Consider the following 8,239-nt stretch of genomic DNA (forward strand, 5'->3'; position numbering starts at 1 on the left):
GAGAACCACCTTGGGAGGCAGCATTTGTCTGGAAAGTGGGATGAAAAATATAAATAGACAAATACATTGTGCTGTGTTTCACATTCTTTACTGAAAGGCCTGTTGCACACAGAGATGGGAAATAAACAGAAAAATAAATACATGAGCAAAGGCAACACAAAAATTAAAAAAGAAGAGATTTTGTTGTTAATACTAAAGTACTGCTTGCCCAGAATACAACACAAACAGCACTATGCAGGGTCCACCTATAGGAGTGGACCCTATAGGAGGATCATTCTGATTTTATGACTGTTTTCTGATATTATAACATATATAATGTCTTTATTCTACCTATCAATGTCCTTTCAGAATGAAACGTTGGCAAACTTGATCAATGATAGAAGTGGTATTCTAGCTCAGAGTGTATCTTCTGGGAAGCATTGCAAATGCATTGCATGTTGGCCTTTCGCATGTGATTGCTTAAATTAAAGCACTTGATTGTCATAATGCAAGCAAACCCTCCCATTTGGAGCCATTTCGGACGGTGGGAGCAAAACGGAGGTGTTTGCCTCTGTTTTGCTCCTGCCACCCTGAATGGCTTGGAAGGGGAGGGGCCGCTTGCATGCCATGGCGAAGCAGTGCTTTGCACCTGCTCTAGCTACACCACTGGCTATTGGCAGTTCATACATGCAAACTTGCTGGTCTTTTTCTCCATATGATCTCATACAGAGATGAGATACCCTGCAAAACTTAGAGCTTTGCACATTCTCTAGCTACACCCCTACCAATAGCTAGCAAAAATGGTGGCATCTGGAGGTTCTGCATTATGACAATCAAGTGCTTTAATTTAAGCAATCACATGCAAAAGGCCAACATGCAGTGCATTTGCAATGCTTCCCAGAAGATACACTCTGAGCTAGAATACCACTTCTATCATTGATCAAGTTTGCCAGCGTTTCATTCTGAAAGGACATTGAGATCATATGGAGAAAAAGACCAGCAAGTTTGCATGTATGACTGCCTTGATGTGAGACTACTTGTGAATCCCATCTATGCTGTCTTGAGAAAGGTGAGTTATAAATACTGCAAACAGTACAGAAGCTCTCTAACTGTAAGAACAAACCCATATCGTTTTGAAACTGAAATGATAAAATCCATGATGCTGTTTAACTATCAGCACATTGTGCAATGCATGTACAATCCTGTGCCATTATTTGGAAAAAAAAATTGTAGTGAAGGAATAGTGGTACAGACAGAACTGGCCAGCATGTGAACAGGCAGTCCTATTTTCTGTGGACATCCACTACCATAGTAGAAATACGAGTTTTAAGACTGTAGATTTGCTCAAACCTCTATTTAAGAAAAATGTTGGTAGAGTATCAGGACAGAATTGTAGTTTGAATTATCTTATACTATACATGAATGAATGACCTTATAAAATCCCGCTTTAACAAACACTATGCTCTCTCTCTCTCTCTCTCTCTCTCTCTCTCTGCACTAGGGGAACTCTAAAATAGTTTACACTGATAATTCCAGCTTGTTAACCTATCATACCATTCAATTTAGGAGTGCAGCTTTCATGACTTACACAGCAATTTGTAAAATTGAATTACTGAATATTCCCCCAGTGAAAGTACCCTTCCACCTCTTTGTAATTAACAGCATTTTCAGGTCAGTTCTATACATTCCACTTTGTACTTCTATCACCATTTCTAAACAGGTTGCAGCAGTGGTGCTCAGGAAAGCGTATTTCTTGCCTGGATCCACAAGAGTTGTTGTGGCTTCTGTGTGTATTAAAAATCCTTGCATTTGTATTGACACCAACTGTGAGGAGATGGGGCTTTCCTGCTCGGTTTCTCAAAACTGCAACAATTTAAAAGGGAAGTTGTTTTTCTGGTTGCAGGTGAAGGTGGCAGTCCTCAAGGCCTTGTTTTCAAGTGTGACCACTTGCATTCTCTTCGAGGTACATTTATGAAGAACTTGAGTACAAAATTAATCATAGAGTTATAGAGTTGGAAGGGCCTAATAGGTCATCTAGTCCACCCCCTGCCTGTAGCAGTAAATCCTCCTAGAGCATCTCCAAAAGATGATTGTCAAGCCTCTGCTTGAAGACCTCCAGTGAGGGAGAGTCCACTGCCTTCCTCAGCAATCTGTTCCACTGCCGAACTGCCCTCACTGTCAGGAATTTTTTCCTGATAGCCAATCAGAATCTCTTCTCTTGCATTGGATCTAGTTCTACTTTCAGAGCAGTTGAGAATAAATTTGTCCCTTCTTCCATGTGACAACCCTTCAGGTATTTGAGGAGAGCTATCATACCCCTTCTCAGCCTTCTCCAGGCTTGAACGTACCAAGTTCCCTCAACCTTTCCTCATAGGTTTGTTCTCCAGCCCTCTGATCATCCTTGTTGCTCTCCTCTGAACCCGCTCCAGTTTGGCTGCATCTTTCTTAAAGTGAGGTGCCCAGAATTGGATACAATACTCCAAGTGAGGTCTACCCAATGCAAAGTGGAACATGCCTTCTCATGACTTGTAAGCTACAGTTCAGCCCCCTCTTCACTGAGCTTTGAAACATCCGGTCAACCTCTCATCATAAGTTTCTTATGGTTGCACCCTAAACCTATAAAGACACTGGGAGTCAGTATAGTGCAGTGGGTTCCCAATCTCTTTTGATTGGCAGCTCCCTTGACCTACTGGGCCATTGTGCCTTAGGGCTACAATCCAATACACCAGTGTTTCTCAAACTGTGGGTCAGGACCCACTAGGTGGGTCACAAGCCAATTTCAGGTGGGTCCCCATTCATATCAGTCTTTTGTTTTTAATATATTAGACTTGATGCTCCCATGGTATGTGACAGCATTTGGGGAAATGTTACAAACCTGTACTTTTAAGAAGCTACTATATATATTCTTTTAACAATGATAGTCAATGGGACTTAATCCTGGGTAGGATTTCAGCCTAGAATTGTTAAAAATTTTTCCTGCTTGATGATATCACGTCCAGTCATGACATCACTTCCGGTGGGTCCCCACAGATTCTCACTCTAAAAAGTGGGCCCCGATGCTAAATGCGTGAGAACCACTGCTATACATTGTATTTTTTGCAAAGATTCCATGGCTCCCCAACTGGTTTGTGCTGTTCCCTGGAGAGCCATGTCTCACAGTTTGGGAACCAGTGGCATAGTGTAATGGTTCATGATGAAGTAACAGACAATCCTATCCTTTTCCCCACCACAGCTTGGAGCTGCACCAAAACATTCTGCACTGTATGCAGAGATGGGGAGAGGCTTGGGAGGGGACAATGTTTTCCCTTACCCATCCCTAAGCTCCTTGACTGCCAATAGGTTTCCTGGGACCTGTGCCAGCTCTTTAACTGGAGCACGTTCAAGAAGGCAAAGGGTATGTCAAATCTCTCTGGAGGGTATACTATCCAGCTTGCACTGTGTGCAGTCCATGGAAGGCTGTTCCACAGAGCTGGGGTGGCAACTGGGAAGTCCCTGCTTCATGTGGGGGCTACCCTGCACATGCCCAATCTTGTCTGATCTCGGAAGCTAAGCAGAGCCAGGCCTGGTTAGTACTTGGATGGGAGACCGCCTGGGAATACCAGGTGCTGTAGGCTTATACCATAGTCTTTTGAGACTGAAGGTTGCCAACCATTAATCTGATCACCAAGTACGTTGAAACCTAAAGCAAGCCTTTTTTCAGCTGACCTTAAACTCTGGGAAGGACTATACTCCCTGAAATGCCCAGGAGATCCTAATATGCATTTTGATTTGGGCCCAGTAGTGACATAGCTAGAGGGGGTGCAAAGCTACGGGTGCACTGCAGTGTGCAAGCAGCCCCTCCCCCTCCCCTTCGGAGTCACTCCAGGCAAGGGGAGCAAAACAGAGGCATATGCCTTCATTTTGCTTCCCTGTCTGGAATGGCTCCAAAAGGGAGGGACCGCTTGCAAGCTGAGGTGAGTCTCCCTGTAAAACTTAGCACTTTGTACCCCCTCTAGCTACGCCACTGCGTGGCCCAGAAACATGTTTCTATTTCAACCCAGAGATGATATGATGACATCTGCTCACATACGGCAGTGGCATTCTGCACCAGTTCCAGAACCACTATCATTGGCAGCCACAACTAAAGCCCTGGACTCGCATCCATCTTTTGATGTTTACAGCAATGGGCTGTTGCATGCACAGCCCCCAGCACTAAAGAGTCTTACTGAACAGCCAGCAATGCGCTAGCTGTAGCATTCTGACACTCACGACAGCTCTCATTACTTCTTCAGGGGTAGGAGGAGTGATGGAAGGGGGAGTTGCAATATATGCACAAAATAAAATATATAATTTCTGGACAAATCACTGCGTTCAAATAAGGCAAATCATGTTTCAACAGCTATGCCAGGCCCATCTTGGCAGGTTGGAGCCCTGCTGCCAGGGGTGATAATGTGGTGTGGGCAGAGTGAGTGTGTGTCCCTTATTATCAGTGATGTATTTGGCACTGTCTAATAAATGCTTATTACACACCTGCAGCCACATGCCAGCGAGCAGTCCAGATGGCAATGGCTGAGCTAGCTGGCAAAAGGGTCACCAGCAACAAGTTATTGCAGTGTGACTGCTAGAAACATGCAGTACCCTCAAAGAAAAGCTGCCAGCACTGGAAGATGGCAACAAATCCCAGCCGTACAGTATCTTGCCTAGGACCCCAGCTGCCAGCTAGGGTGGAAAGGCTTTTTGGAAATAATCAGGACCCACTATACATTCATTATAAATAACTGAGGATATGAGAATGACAGATCCACCCTGCAAATGGCTGGAGGCCTCTGACATGGTGATGGAGAAGTGAAGGAAGCAGCTCCTGTCTACTTCCGTAGTCAGCTTTGGACATGTCATCAGAGGCCTAGTCTAGGATGTGCACTGCACAAAAAGAGCCCTCCCAGCCTGCACTAAGCATGCTTAAAACCACCAACGTGGGGAAGAGGCAAGGACACCAATCCACCCATCCCATGCTTGAGACTACCAGGCATGTGCAATAAAAGGCATCTCTGTGCACATGTTCAGAGTGGCTTGTGAGAGCACTTTGGATTTTTGGTGGACAGCAGAAGGAAGATATGAAGGTGCCTTGTACTATGTGAGACTGCTGGTCCATCTACCTACTATTGCCTACACAGACTGTGGTGACTCTCCGCAGTTCCAGACAGGGGTCTTTCACAGCCCCACTTAGAAATAATCAGGATTAAACCTGGGACATTCTGTATGCAAAGTCTGCACTCTACCCTAAGCTAAAGCCATATTCCAGTTCTTCTGTTATCCCCTCCGCCCCCCAAAAAACTGTTGAAACAGGAACAAAGGAGTCAAGCTTTTTCCTCTGTCCTATACCTCAAGGGACAATGTATCTCAACAACAACTATATTATTAATTTACTGGCAATATTTTTCCAGGGTTTCTTTCTTTCCTTTAATATTCATATTGCACTTTTCTGCCCCGCCTGATGGAACCCCCAGGCTGGCTAACAGATAGCGTTAAAAACGTAAACAAGAATTAAACACAACACTAAAATGATAAATGATTGAAAGCGTCAGCAGCAAAAGAACCTAGGAGCCCGTAGCAAGGTCAAAAAATGGGAGGAAGAACTCAGTTGATCTGCAAGCCCTGTGGAGCAAAATGGTTTTGTCAAGATGCCAAAAAGAGTGGCAGACCAACATGCCTTTCAGGGAAGGGACTTCCACAGTCTGGGTCCCACAATGGAGAAAATCCTGCCCTGTGTGTCACCAGCCACACCTCTCCTAGTGATGAGACCTGGAGTCATGTGGTTCCTATACACAATGTAGAATATATATTGAGAGATCAAAGCTGAGACGCTTCCCAAGCCCAAGCCACTTAAAAGGTACTGGAGGTCAAATTCAAGATTTCATATAGACTGCAAACTCTATCGTGGGACCGCATCTCCCTCCAACAAACAAGTCTTGCATGGTGTGTCATGCATATATGCGCAGCCCACCCACCTTCCAATTTCTTTGCCATCTCTGCTCTTCCTTTCCATTGGGCTGTGCCTTTTCCTGTGTTTTTGTTGCAAGTCTCTCAAAAGAATACCCTTTTATAAATGCTGTTTGATTAAAGATGGTCACAACAAACAGGAGGTGTGTATAGCAAAAAGGGAACGGAGTATTAATCAGAGGTAATGCATGAAAATGGAACACAATAGGGGAACAGCTTGGTTTGTTTAGCCTTCTTTCAGTGTGGTGCATCTTCCTAAATCTGCCTTTCCTGTCTGAGTCAAGGTATTGTGCCTGACGGTATTGTTTCTTTTACCTTCAAAAGGGAAGGTCAAGTTGAGGTAAAGCTTAGAAAAGATGTAAAGGACAGGCAGCTCAGTTCTCCGATGGGAACTTTTCGCTGTAACGTATCACTCAGAGGTCAACACCAGTTTTCACCCTCTCCGATTTTCATAAGTTCCTTCATTAAAAATTCAGGACTGACCAAAGTACAAAACAGATTGGCAAGCTGGCTTGAAATTTCTATCAATAATGGATAAGTTCCTCTATTCTGATTTCTTTCAAATACAGCCCCTGGTTATTTTTAACACAAAAGGGAGTGTATCTAGATACCCAACTGAGCTGAAGCGGTGAGAAACCATCACTCATTGCTAGACTTGGCTAAACTCTCTCCTTCCACAGTTACAGCTAGTCACTGCTGTGGTGTCCCTCAGGTCCAAATGCACACAACTGGTGTCACTTGCTTATTTAAGCCAGGTGGATTTTCATTTCAGTTACTGTGGGTTGGAACCTGCCATCAGGAACCATCCACCTACGTGAGCATTAGACAGTTTGGGCTCAGTGTTTAGTCACATCCATGTATCAGCCATCACTTGTCATAGAGCTCATAGAGCTTTCCTAAGTTCCTCACACAAAGGCAGTAGTTGGTTGGCAACCTTCAGTCTCGAAAGACTATGGTATAAGCCTACAGCACCCAGTATTCCCAGGCAGTCTCCCATCTAAGTACTAACCAGGCCTGACCCTGCTTAGCTTCCAAGTTCAGATGAGATTGGGCATGTGCAGGGTAACAGTTGTACATTCTCCAGTTTTGATTCTGAGTTGGAATATCAATTTCTATGGGGTGGAATTAGTTCCTGGAAAACCCTATGATTGTGTGAATAGCCACCTTTTTCTATCGCTGGGCAGTAGGTGCTCATGCTTTCCCTGGTGGCTGATGCTTCTTTTTTTCTGGGTGATCCCAAGCATCTTGGATCACACCATGAAAGGAAAGCTATGCAGTTAATCAGACTGGCTACATGATATATTATCACTGAGACCAAGTGGAGAAAATGGAGAGTGACAGCAATGGAGGGCAAAGTCAATGAACAGGTGAATAGTTAATTTTACAAGCAGTGCCAAAAATGATCTGCAAAAAAAAGAGAGGCATTGTTCAACACTGCCAATAAGGTTCATGAAAAATGGAGTCATTTTGATTAAGTGTAAAGTGATGCACACTGGGGCAAAAAATCCCAGCTTCACATATACACTGATGGGGTCTGAGTTATTTGTGACAAACCAGGCAAGAATTCTTGGGGACATACTAAACTCTGCAAAAACGTTATCCCTCGGAGCAACAGCTGTGAAAAAGGAAAATTCAACACCAGAAATCATTAGGAAAGGAACTGAGAGTAAGACTGCTAGTATTATAATGCCCCCATGCAATCCAACAGTATGGCCACAACTGGAATAGTCTGCACAGCTCTGGTTGCTTCATCTCAAGAAGGTTAATGTAAAACTGACATTGGTGCAAAAGAGGGCAACCAAAATAATCAGAGGTCTAAAGTTTATGAACCTAGAAGGAAAGACTGAGTTTAGGTTGTTTTTAGTTTGAAAAAGGCAGCTAAGGAGGGAAATGACTGAGACATAAAATTATACATGGGGTGTGTGTGCTTGTGTGTGTGTGGGAGAGAGAGAGAGAGAGAGAGAGATTCCCTTTTCTCCCAGTACAAGAATCAGGAGTCATTCATTAAAAGTGATTTAGGACAGACAAAAGGAGGTACTTTTTCATACAGCATATAATTATTCCACAAACTAATAGTTGTTGTGATGACCACCAACAAGACGTAGTGATGGCCACTAGTTTGCATTGCTTTAAAGGAGGATTGGGCAAAGTCACAGAGGACAAACCTATCAATGGCTACCAATGAAGATGGTTGTGCTGCTCTTTCAGCAGCACTGCGCCTCTGAATCCCAGTTTCAGGGAAGCAGAGGTGGGGAAGAAGTCTGCCTCCTGCTTGTGAGCT

At 44.0% G+C, this 8,239-nt stretch overlaps 1 pseudogene; it reads right to left on the reverse strand.

Moving 5' to 3' along the window:
* Positions 1–6,918: 6,918 nt before the first annotated feature.
* On the reverse strand, positions 6,919–7,035 carry LOC136646249 (5S ribosomal RNA; annotated as a pseudogene).
* Positions 7,036–8,239: the final 1,204 nt, after the last annotated feature.

This window comes from Tiliqua scincoides, chromosome 3 (genome assembly GCF_035046505.1).
Source record: "Tiliqua scincoides isolate rTilSci1 chromosome 3, rTilSci1.hap2, whole genome shotgun sequence".
Lineage (NCBI taxonomy): Eukaryota > Metazoa > Chordata > Lepidosauria > Squamata > Scincidae > Tiliqua > Tiliqua scincoides.